Consider the following 12,623-nt stretch of genomic DNA (forward strand, 5'->3'; position numbering starts at 1 on the left):
AAGACGAGAGAAAGGTGTAGAACTCTGAAATAAGCCTGTGATCATCCTTTTTCTGGAAGTGCCACTTCTCTAACGGAAGCATCGGCCTACTGACCAAGGGCTGCACCAGGGGGCCCGATGTCCAGTGGCACATTTGGGCAGGGAGGAAATCGTCTGAGTCTGTTAAGTTATAGTCCTCACAGAGAACCTTAAAAGGGATATGGTCATCCAAATCAAACAACTGCCCCACTCGCTTACATCCTCCCTCCACCCAGCGAGAGCCTGCACCTCTGTCCATGCCCGGAGGGAAATCAGTATTCGAAAAGATGGGAGGGGAAAGTGGTGAGATTGGCTCGTCAAGACACCTTGTCCCATGCTAACATGGTAGGGCAAGTGACTGGTGAGGAGTAAAGACCCCATGCGTGCGCCGACCTAGGTAACCAACACTCCCTCCAGATATGCCTACCAGCTACTGACTGATCCATAAATACCCAGTGTTTCTCCGTCATGGGACGGTTCCACTCCACCAGGTAACACAAAATCGAGGCTTGGTAATAATGAATGTGATTAGGAAAGGCCAACCCCCCTTCCTTCTTAGGCCGTCGTAGTAAGGTTTTCTGCAGTCTGGGTGACATAGGACCCCAGATAAAGTGCTCAATCTCTGTCTGGATTCGTGTGAGCGCAGTCGATGGGGGCAGCAGGGGAAGGGTCTGAAATAAATAGAGAGCCCGGGGTAGAACATTCATTTTTATCGTAGCCAGTCTGCCGAGCCAAGACAGGGGTAGCCATTTCCTGTGGGCGAGGTCTTTACTAATGCGAGAGAGTAAGGAGGCATTATTTGCTTCCGCTGTCCTAACAAAGCTAGTGTGCAGAGTCAGTCCGAGGTAGGTAATGCCCCCCGTCACCCAGTCAAAATCAAAGTGGGCCAGCTGATCCGCCACTGTAGAGGGCCCCACAGAGAGATTCAGTACCTGCAATTTTTGTAAATTTATTTTAAAACCAGAGACCTGGCTGAAGGCCTGCAGAGCTGTCACTACGGTCGGCATAGAGGTTTGTGGGTGTGCCAGTGAAAAGATATCATCATCGTAGAGGCTGATAAGGTGACGATCCACACCGAATGGAATCCCCTGCGCCTGTGGATGGTCCCGAAGCCGCTGGGCAAAGGGCTCCATATATAAAACATAAAGCAATGGGGAGAGCGGACAGCCCTGTCTGGTGCCTCTCTCCACCCTAAAGCTTTTGGAAAGTACGCCATTGACCCAGACTTGCGCTGAATGGGCATTATAGATACTAGCCACCCACTTACAAAATTTCGGTCCTATGCCAAAGCGCTCTAACGTGGCAAATAGGTACGGCCAATTCACTCGGTCGAAGGCTTATCAATTAAGCGACAGATCCTCTTGGTGTTATCCCTGCACTGTCTCCCCAGGATGAAACCCGACTGATCCGGGTCTATTAAGCTGGGCATAAGAGGGTTGAGCCTATGGGCTAAGATGCTTGAGAACAGTTTAGAGTCCAAATTTAGCAGGGAGATGGGGCGGTAAGAACTGCAAAGCACTGGGTCTGTCCCTGATTTGGGAATGACAGAAATCGTGACCTGCAGCATAGAGGGCGTACGAGTGCCTGTGTCCTAGAATGAGTTGAACAGTCGGGTGAGCACTGGTGCCTGTTCCGTACAAAATGTTTTATAAAACAGGGCACTAAACCCATCCGGGCCAGGTGCTTTCAGAGGTTTCAACCGAGATATGGCGGATATCACCTCTTCGATTCGAATGGGGGCTTCCAGTCCTTCCGCTTCCTGCCCTGGGAGGGGGGGTTACTCATACGTACTCTAGAGGATCTAGAAGGCCTGAGGTCTTGGCGAAATATAGCCCCGCATAAAATGCCCAAAAGGCTGTGGCTATAGCAAGATCATCTGTCGCCTCTGACCCCTGGGCTTCTCGCATCACTTTCACTGCCTGGGCCTGGTGTTGGCAATGAAGACAGTGTGCCAGCATGCGGCCGCCCCAATTAGAACAAACATAATACTTATGCTTCAGTCGTAGTACCGCATATTCGGCTCTATCCTGTTCCCTCACCTGGCCTTCAAGTTCTTGACGCTTCTCACGCCTGATTTTATTATCGTATGCCGCCCTAGAGATAAGAGCCCCCCGCGCAACTAGCTTAAACACCTACCAAACGGAAGCTTGGGGAGTGAAGCCATTGTCATTGAGCTTCAGGTAATCTGTCAGGGTACTACGGAGTCTCTCCACCACTGACGTGGACCTCAGGAGAGAGTCCAATAGCCGCCAATGAGGGGGGGCGATTGTGTGTGCGGAAGGCTTAGTGTGAGGGTGATATGAGGGTGGTCCGACAGAGATCGGGCTTCTATAGAGGAGGCCTGAATGCAGTTTCATGCAGCACAAGTGACAAGGAAATGATCCAATCGGGCATATGTCTTATGAGCCGCGGAGTAGAACGTATAGTCCCTTTCATCAGGGTGCAAACACCGCAAAGCATCTCTAAGCCCGCAATCATCCAGCCAAGCCCACCCCACCCCCGAAAGAGCGCCTGCGCCACTTGAGCGTGAGCAAGAGAGATCTACCTGTGCATCCATAACCAAATTCAGGTCCTCTCCTATCACCACCAGAGTGTCAGGTGTGTGCAGCACATAACCAAAACAGAGAAGGCCTTTTAGAGACAACAACAAAAACAGAACCAGAGAGCCTAACCACATGTGTCACTACCTACAGTCCAGTAACTGACAAAGTCAAGAAGATCATCAACAAAAACTGGAAGATTCTCACATCCGGCACTCTATCTTGGCCCAAACCAAGATTTGCCCACAGACGGAGCCGAAATCTAAAAGATATCTTGGTTCATACAAGACCACCTCCTGTCAAACAACAAGAAAGAACAAATCTTTGGGGAAATCCCCCGATCACTGGTCATTACCCGTGCGGTTCTTGCTCAGTTTGCAGTTTGACTAAGCCTACAAAAGAACTACAACTACTTCCCAATTTTAAATGGAAGATACGGAGACACACTAACTGTAACACCCAGCCTTGTCTCCTAAACTACATCGGTATGACGTGCAGAAAAGTAAAACAAAGGATTGGGGAACACAGGAGCAACGTAAAATGTAAAAAGAGTACAACAAAAATGGCCTGTCATTACCTAGAAAAGAACCACACAGTAGACGAACTCAATTGGGTCGTCCTTGAAACGTTAGAGACAAAGGACAGTAATGCCGAAAGGATCCTTTATGAAAAGGAACAACGTTGGATACATCGATTGGGGACAGACACAAGAGGTTTGAATGATAATATTTCCTGGCTGAGTGTGCTGAGATAAGAACTGCAAACCTGAAATATAAGACGTCTTGGTACACACTGTATCCACTCATTTATGTAAGCATTAATATGACTGTATTTTTCTCACAGTTCCAAAAGCACCAATGTGGTCCCTTCTAATATCCGAGAATATTGCTGACCATATAGCTGTGACTACGACATTATAATTAAACATCTTCATTTAGTCCACCTACTGGTCCCTTAGACGACTTCCGAGATAATTACAATCTCTAGAGCCATAATAACAGAATAGTTTCACTGAATAAGAAAATCTTCACAAAACCATTCTGGGTTAATTTTGATGACCTGAATATTAACAGCCCATACAAAACATCACATTTCCAATTTAGTACAACCACAACTTTGCTTTTTAGTTATGGTATATATATTTTTTCGGAAACCCCGACATCCCACTCAACAAAAAAGCAACTTGTTCCTTTTCTATTACTCGGAAACTCCGATATCCTATTCAACAAAAAGCAGCTAGTCCCTTTTCTATTACTCGGTACTCGGGACTTTAAGTGCGACCCGTAAGAGGAGCCCTGCTACTTCCGGTTCACAAGAGGCAGCTGAAGCGCAACGCAAGGCGCGAGGAGTGAAGCATAAGGTATTCGACTTCTACCCAACCCAGCTGCAAAACCGCAAGTATTATCTTTCCCATCTTGCTAATATTTACACGTTCCTCCACATCCAGCCCCCTCGAAGCCCTTGTTTTACCCGAAGGAGGTGTAATTGACATACACTTCAGGTATGCTTTTTAGCGCGATTACTAAAACGGCATGGGCATTTATAGATCTTTCCAAAGTGCCCACGTTATGAGCTTCAGAAATGTGCATGTCACAAATACGCATAATCTATAATGTTATTGCATGAGATTTTATAATAGTACACGTTACAAAGAGCCTAATGACATCATATTGATAGTAGTGGTTAAGAGACCAAAGGAGACACTCAAGCTCCACCTTGCCGTGCATGCTTGTAGGACACACTATCACTACAAAAACCCTCTTTTTGCATGGTACACGTTTGCTGGAGAAAGAGAGAGTTGACATTGCCAATTACTGGGGGTTATGAAGTATTGCCATTTTAAGTTGCATTAATTTGTGTTGTCAAGTAGTGAATTCACTACATTATGTGTCTCCCTTACCCTTTTGTTTGTATATATACATCACATCTGATTTACAGGTACATCGCGACCTTGAAGAACAGAAACAGGTTGAGAATTTTCCCTTTTCTAAACACTTGCTTGCTAAAATTGAGTAAACTAGTATCACTCTCACCTACCACTATTGGTCCTGAAGAAAGCCCCTAAGTCCGAATCTCGGCAGTGGGCTGAAACATGTCGGCCATTTTTTATTTTTGCTAATGCTCGTGCGCCCTGAAAACCTAATATTTTTCACCAGAACGCACAATCTTCGAGCATACCCTGACGGGATTCACCCGAACCCAGATCTAATAAAACTCATCTTCTGGCTATCCGGGCGATTTTTTAAATATTTTTTCTGCACATTGTCCACATCACTGGGTCACTACTGTTTTTAACCAAGGGTAAGATCCTCCTGGTGGAGTCTGCATACCGAAACTAACCCTATGATTATGCACACACATGTATAAAGAGCGGAGAATCAAGATACACCGCTTACCACGCTACCAAACACGTGCATGAGGGTTTTTTATTGGAGACACCTTTGTGAGATTTCCTGCATACCCTGGTTCATGCAGGACAAGTGACCCTTCCCCAGTTGATTTTTTAGCATTTAAATAAGGAAATTGAAGGGTCAGATATTTCCTACTCCCCCCCCCCCCTTGATTAGCAGTACTTCGGCCAAAGCATTAAGCAGGAATTTCTCTTGGTGAACATTGGGAGAATGGAGGGAGGTTATTGTGACAGTGGTGGACCCTATACAGAGTCGTTCTGCGAGTAATTGCTCCAGAATTTCTGCGACTGCACCCACAACCAAGCCTCTAAAATGCGTGGAAAGCAAGATGGCCACCCCTCCTGTTTTCCATTTCCCCGAGAACCACAATTGTACCGGGAACGCCCTGTGTTGCATGCGATGTGTGTCACTGTGGAGGAGGTGCGTTTCTTAGAGTGGGCACACTTCTCCCCGCGTGTTCTCAAGTAAAGATAGGTCAGCATTCCTTTGAGTGGGATTATTAAAGCCCTAGACATTATAACTAACAATCTGAACTGTCATCAGTAGGGAAAGGACCGTTAGACGCTATAGTGAAGGTCCCAGAGACCCAGTAAGGAGTGGAGTACTGCAAGGACAAAGGGTATATGTGTAGGCAGGTAAAACTTATCTCAGCGTACATGACTAAAAAGCTCACCATAGGAAGGACCCACCCACCCCCAGAACAACAAAAAGAACAAACTGCAGACCACCAAAACAGCACATGGTCCAACGTGAAGGTTGGGCAGTATTCAGAGGAGACTGGCAAGGAAGTAAGCGTCATCTGCACTAGGTGAACAAAACCTCCCCTCTGCACCCACCAGGCCCACAAAAGTGGTAGAAACCCCAGACACATCACCCTCAGTCATTAGCATCCAACAAATCCCCCCCGGTGCCCGTCAGGGATCGTAGAACAGAAGAACGTTCCTTGAAGATGGTGTCTGGGTCAGGGCAAAGGCGGTCAGTGGTCCAGGCGTTCCCAGGACCGCGGTTTCGAGATCTCTGTGAACCCTGAACTGCAGCATCTGGAGGAGAGGGCAACTCGTCGGGAGACAACTTCAACACTCTGCAAGCTTCAGAAATGGAAGAGACCTGTATGAGCTTCCTGTCTAGATGGAAAATGAGGCAAAAAGGATGGCCCCAGGCATAAGAAATGTTCTGTGAGCGCAGATGATTTGTTATTGGGTGAAAATCTTTCCTCTTCTGGAGTGTGCTAGCAGCTAAGTCCTGGAAGAGCTGCGGAGTATGATCCCTGAAATGGAGAGGTTGTATGGAATGTGCCGCTCTGAGAATCTCCTCCTTCACTATATAGTTATGGATGCATATCAGGATGTCCGCAGGGGGACATTCGACTGGCGGGGGGGGCAACCCGATGGCATCGATCTATCTTAATGGTGGAATCCCATGAAGAGCCCAAAATCTTGCAGAAGAGATCCTGCACATAACCCACGAGGTCCCCGCCCTCCGCCCCGTAGGGACCGTCCGGATGCGAACATTGTTCCTCCGAGATCTGTTCTCCAAATCCTCTGTGTGCGTTTGGAGGTCTAGATGTTGTTCCCGCAGTCTCAGGACTTCTTGTTGAAGCATTGTGATCTCCTCATCCCTCGCCGCCGTGGAGTCTTCCAAGGCTGCAACGTGCTCTCCCAACAGCACCCACATCGCGCCTGACCTCCCGGAGAGCCGCCTGCTAATCTGTCTTGACAGCCAGGATGTCCTCCCTCTGAGAGGCAAAGAAAAACTCCAGAAACTCTGGGGTGACGGCGCTGTCCGGACTGCTCTCCGCCAATGCTGAGCCAGAGCCCGATGCGTCTCCCGCATCTTTCAGTAGGAGATCCCGCACCGACCTGTCCTTTCTACCTTTAGCGGCAGCCATTGCTGGAACCGCAACCAGCGGGCAATATAGGCAACAGCGCCTGATGCCAGTAGTAGCAGCAAGAAGACCCAGCCATCCCCCTGTCAACACAGCCGCCATTGACTGCTCACACCTCCTGCGATGATATCAGCCAGCCAGCTCCTCTCCAATCCCTAATGAAACGCTTGCGAAAGAGGATTATCAACCGGGCGGCCCAGGCTGAAATTCTGTTGTGCTGCGATGCAGTCCCTCTACTGTACCACTCGGGCCCTTCACAGGCCAGTTCCCAAGAAATCAGCAGGGGGTCGGTCAAACACTCGGGGGGCCAGCAGGCGACCCTCACCGCAAAAACCACGAAGTCCCCCAGTGATGTTTACCGTAGGCCTGTAACTGCCAAGGGTGGAGGCCTCCTCAGGGGGCAGGAGCACCTTGTCACGGAGCAGACCACAGGTAGGCCTCACGTAGGCTTCAAGCCAACTGCCAGCACGGGGACAAAGAGGCGGGGCTCCCCGCGGGCACAGGAAAACAGAGCAGGCCCTCAACGGGACACTTGCTGGCTTCACGAAGTCCCGGATGGCGCCAGCCACCGCCGCAGGCCCGGGCGGCAATCTCAGCCGGCTGGCAGTATCACGTAGAACAGCGCCACCTCTTCTGCGCCCTAGCAGGTGCAGCAGTATGGCCGACTCTTCGCCGGAGCCGTGGGCAGCTCAGGGAACTCTCTGGAAGGCTCGTCGCGGGTGGGGACTGCAACCCTCCGCCTCGTCCGCTGGGCAGGTCCCTGGACCTCCACTGGTAAGTCCGTGTCCAGGTGTTCAATATTCAATGCTGTGGGACCGGCGGGGCGGAGCACAGAGAGGATACGTCCACTCACTCTGCCATCTTCGCAACACCTCCCCTTTTAGGTTTTTTAATCTCTGCCATTGTTTCCCTCTGCTCTGCCAAGTACCACGCATCAGATGTTGGACTAACACATTTCAGTCTGGTTCTCCGCATCATCGCACTGAAATTGAAAGTCATGCATTTGTAGTGCCTCAGAATCAAGCCAGAGTGCTATTAGTTCTCTGTTAGAAACTGAAATCCAGGTTGCAGCGCGCGGTCCGCGCTGCTCGTGCCGGCTTTAGGCGGCTGGTTCAGCTCGTGACTAGGCTTGCTTAGGCAGGTGAGAGCAGAGGCTACAATGTAACAAAGTTTATACACTTCCCCTCGACTCCGGTAATCCATTCAGGTTAACTGTGTGACTCACTGTGAGACTCGTCACGTGATGGCACCTCACAGTCCGTGTTAAAATTATGGCCAACAGCTTCTATCAAGAGACATGCTCTCTTTATACATTAGTGGGCCAGCTTGGTGCGAGGGGGCTATGCGGCAGTCACTGACTAATGTGACAGGCTTGTGACACATAGCCGGTCCCGTCCCAGTCTAGACAGCCACGGGATTGGTGGTCTCTTACAGGAAGCACTTGGCTGCAGCCAGGCAGCCTCACCTCAGAATGCATGCCATGGCGCAGCAGGCAAGAAGTCGTCAACTCAACTCCTGGAGGAGCACGGCTGCAGCCAACTCTGAAGACAGCAGCACCCAGGAGGGAGAGGGTGAGCCTACGCCAGCAGCAGGTAATGGAACCCGTGCCCCCACCTTGACACTTAATCTTGCTCCACGTGGGCCAGTACTAGCATCCCCGGTCGGTTTGGTCTTGAATTCTCACAGAGCAGGCCAGGAGCGCAAGTACTCACGCACTCAGCAGGTAATGGGAGCCACAGGGATGAAAGGGTCTGCACTTAGCACCTAACCCCGCAAATGGCTTGATGCCCCACCGGCGCTTCACAGCATATAAACGGCAGTGATCTGCAGCGCCACAGAACGTAAGAGACCCTATGTGAGACACCTGCCTGCAACTGGAATCTTTATCCCACACCCTCCAAAAACACTAGAGAAACCCATACACTCACCCCCCCTCCACCTAGCATCCCTGCTTCCATACATCCCTTCCACAAAGGACTGCCTGGGTACACCAAGTGCATACTAGGCTGCCGCAGGGGAGTGCGGCCTACACATAAACAAGCTGGAAGGTGAGCCCTAGGAAGCAGTCACCAGGATAGATGCCGACTCCCTAGGGCCTTAGTCTGTTGGCGCATGCCTAGCGAAGTGACTCTGGCCCCTAGCATCGACAACTTGATACTATTGTAATCAGGGGCAGTGGTAATGATGCTGGTCCAACTTTCAGCATGGCCAGCACCTGTGTCACTTACGAGCCTGTTGTTTTTAGTAGGTCTGTGACAGCTGTAGCCTGCTGGTGTGATCTGGTGCTGCGGGGTGGGGCAGGTAGTGGTGTGCCAACCAGGGCTGACACTACTCAGCTAAACTCCTCAGTTATCATTTTTATTCGGATTGATTACTGTCTTTGAAATCAACAGCTTTCTGGCTGGTTTTAAAGGCTGCGCCTCACTGTCCTGAGCCTTGCCATTGCCCTGGTCTTTCTGAGGCGGTTTGCGAGTTCTAGGTTAGTGCTCTTCCATAACTGGTGACTTGCAGTAATTTTAGGATCTTCTTAGAGTTTCTCTTTCGTGAAATGGGTGTCATTTTTTATATTTATGCTTCCATCATCTTTATCACTTGACTTTGCTTTCCAGAAAGTGTAACTCATTGTTGTTGAAATATCACTCATAATTACACTGAAATGATATGAATGTCACACATAGCAATATAAAACCTTGCAAGCTATATTCCCTTCTCTGTCCTTCTCTCTCCCCATGTTTTCATTTACGTCATTCCATCTCTTGAAAATAAAACTTCCATTCTTTCACTCCGACCTCGTGTATATGTTTCATTTTCATTTATTTCACGTTTCCTTCTTTGTACTACTTGCGATTTGCATAAATAATAAAAAAAAACGCCACACTTTCACTCCCAGTCCCTGCATGCATTAATTTGTCATTGATTTCATGATATGAATGTCACACATAGCAATATAAAACCTTGCAAGCTATATTCCCTTCTCTGTCCTTCACTCTCCCCATGTTTTAATTTACGTCATTCCATCTCTTGAAAATAAAACTTCCATTCTTTCACTCGGACTTCGTGTATATGTTTCATTTTCATTTATTTCACGTTTCCTTCTTTGTACTACTTGCGATTTGCCTAAATAATTTTAAAAAATGCCATTCTTTCACTCCCAGTCCCTGCATGCATTAATTTGTCATTGATTTCATGATATGAATGTTACACATAGCAATATAAAACCTTGCAAGCTATATTCCCTTCTCTGTCCTTCTCTCTCCCCATGTTTTAATTTACGTCATTCCATCTCTTTGAAAATAAAAATTCCATTCGTTCACTCCGACTTCGTGTATATGTTTCATTTTCATTTATTTCATGTTTACTTCTTTGTACTACTTGCGATTTGCCTAACTAATAAAAAAACGCCATACTTTCACTCCCAGTCCCTGCGTGCATTAATTTTATTGTCATTGATTTCACCTTTCCTTCTTTATACTAGTTGGGATTTGCCTAAAAAATAAAAAAGAACATTCTTTCACTCCAACTTCGTGCGTGTATTTATTTCACCTCTCCTTCTTTGTACCATTTGCTATTTGGATAGAAAATAACCATTCCATTGTTTCACTCCGTCTCTGCACTTATTTTTCATTTATTTAAGCTCTCATTCTTTGAACTACTTTTATTAGCTTCCTGTCTCTTGTGCAGCTGTGGCTCCAGCATTAGAAAACGAAACGTCAAGTAATTTATAGCGTGTGCTCGGTCTGGTGTCCCATGATATCGTGTATCTCTGCACTCAGCCCGAGCAGAGATCGACTGCTTCTGTCTGATCCTGCCCGGGCTGAGTTCATTCTCCGAAGACGGCCGAAGTGGAGGGGATACACGATCCCAAGGGGATACCTGATATTACGCGCAGCGGACATAGCATTAGAGGCCAGCTCATATGGAAGGAGCTGCTACCGCGTTTCTGCACTTGCTAATTATCTGCTGTCCTGTGCTTTTCACTAGTTGCACTTTTGAGTGGCATGCAGCTCGTGTCTGAATATTATCGTTTTTATCTGTTGTAATTTTAATCTGTTCTTACTTTAATTTGACCCACCTCTGTTTTTAACTGTATTTCCGCCGCCTGCCCCTCGGTCCACCGCAGCTGCTGTGCTGATTGAGTGGAAGGGGTCCAGCCGGTCAGAGGGTAGTTCTCTCAATCCTCCTCACTCCCTGTGGTCCACTCTAGGGCACCATCTTTGTTGGGTTGCTCTAGTCTCCCGAGTTCTCTGGCGAGCGCACCTACTTTAAGAACTAATGGTGCCAATAAGCAGCGGACGTGCCCTCGGTGTGGCAAAGGCAAGCACGTCTGCACCCGCCCTTGCCTGGACATCGCCAGATGTCAGACTTACTGTCGGCGGCTAATGTTGTGCTCTGTCATATTCAAGGGAAGATCTATTGGCCATTATTAAAACGGTAAACCCGCGCGGGCAGCCGGTAACTGGCTCTCTGGAAGGGCCATTTTGCTGCATCCAATGTGGCTTCAATGCCCATACTAAGTTGCCTCCCCCACTCCCCTTGCTTTCACTTAGGCATTTCATCAAAATATTGGGTCTCAACTGCCGTTCACTGGCTAAACACTATTTGGATGTACATGACTTAGTACAGGATGAAGCTCCTGATGTATTTTTCTTAACTGAAACCTGGCTCTCTGATGATATGGTTACGGAGCCAGGGCTAGCGCTTCCGCCTGGCTACAGTATTTTGACCTTGAATAGGATATCGAGAGGCGGTGGTATCGCTGTCATTTTTAAATCCTGCCATGGTTGCACGCTTGTTAAAGAGCCCATGGCAGGTTGCGTATGCGCACGCTTCGCGATCTCCTTTAGCGCCAACCACACTATGTCAGGTCTGCTGGTCTACTGCCCTCCTGGACCAGCCAAGGAGTTTAAATCCGCCCTCATTGAAGTCACAGTACCCTGGCAATGAGAACAGCTTACTTTACCATCTTTGGTGACTTGAACCTACACTTTGACTGCCATACAGATACAGAAATCAGCAGTTTCCTTGCAGACCTGGCAGCCTGTCAACTAACTCAATTAGTTGCAGGTCCTACTCATGCGGCAGTTCACTTGCTAGACCCCGTCTTTTCCAACCCCCCTTCCCTTACTGTCAATACACCTAGCCCGGTTTGTTGGTCTGACCACTTTCTGATCTCTGCGTCCTTTCCGACCTCTGAACCCCTGCACAGAGCTGCTCAGAAGTCTTATCGTAAGCGCCCATGGCGAAAACTGAACCTTGAGCCATTTCATGCCCTGTTGGCCCTAGAAACCCCTAAGCTGCCTAGTGATCCACATCCGTCATATAATATACTTTGCGACTGGATTACTTAAACAGTGGACTTTCTCATACAGCAACTCTAACTCCAAACCCTTGTTCTCTGAAAGACTGCCACCATGCCTAAAGCCTGAAAAAAACTTGAGCGGGATTGGAGGAGGGACCATGACCTGGCGGCTAAGAGACGCTATCAGGCCGCTATTAAGAGCTACCATCAGGCTATACAATTTGAGGGAGCTGCCTACTTTGCTAATGAAATTAGGTCTGGCAGCAATCCAGCCAAGTTTATTTTCAAAATTCTTAATGATCTTAAACTATGGAAAACGCCTATGACGTCTGTGATCACGTCACTGTAAGGACCTGGCTACCTTTTTTGTCACGAAAGTAGAAACTATATATAAATGCTTCTCTCGGGTCTCTCTCTGTCCTAGCCCTACTCTTATACCCTCTGCTACCGATATTTTTATGGCTTTTTCC

Source organism: Lissotriton helveticus, chromosome 2_2, assembly GCF_964261635.1.
Source record: "Lissotriton helveticus chromosome 2_2, aLisHel1.1, whole genome shotgun sequence".
NCBI classification, from domain to species: domain Eukaryota; kingdom Metazoa; phylum Chordata; class Amphibia; order Caudata; family Salamandridae; genus Lissotriton; species Lissotriton helveticus.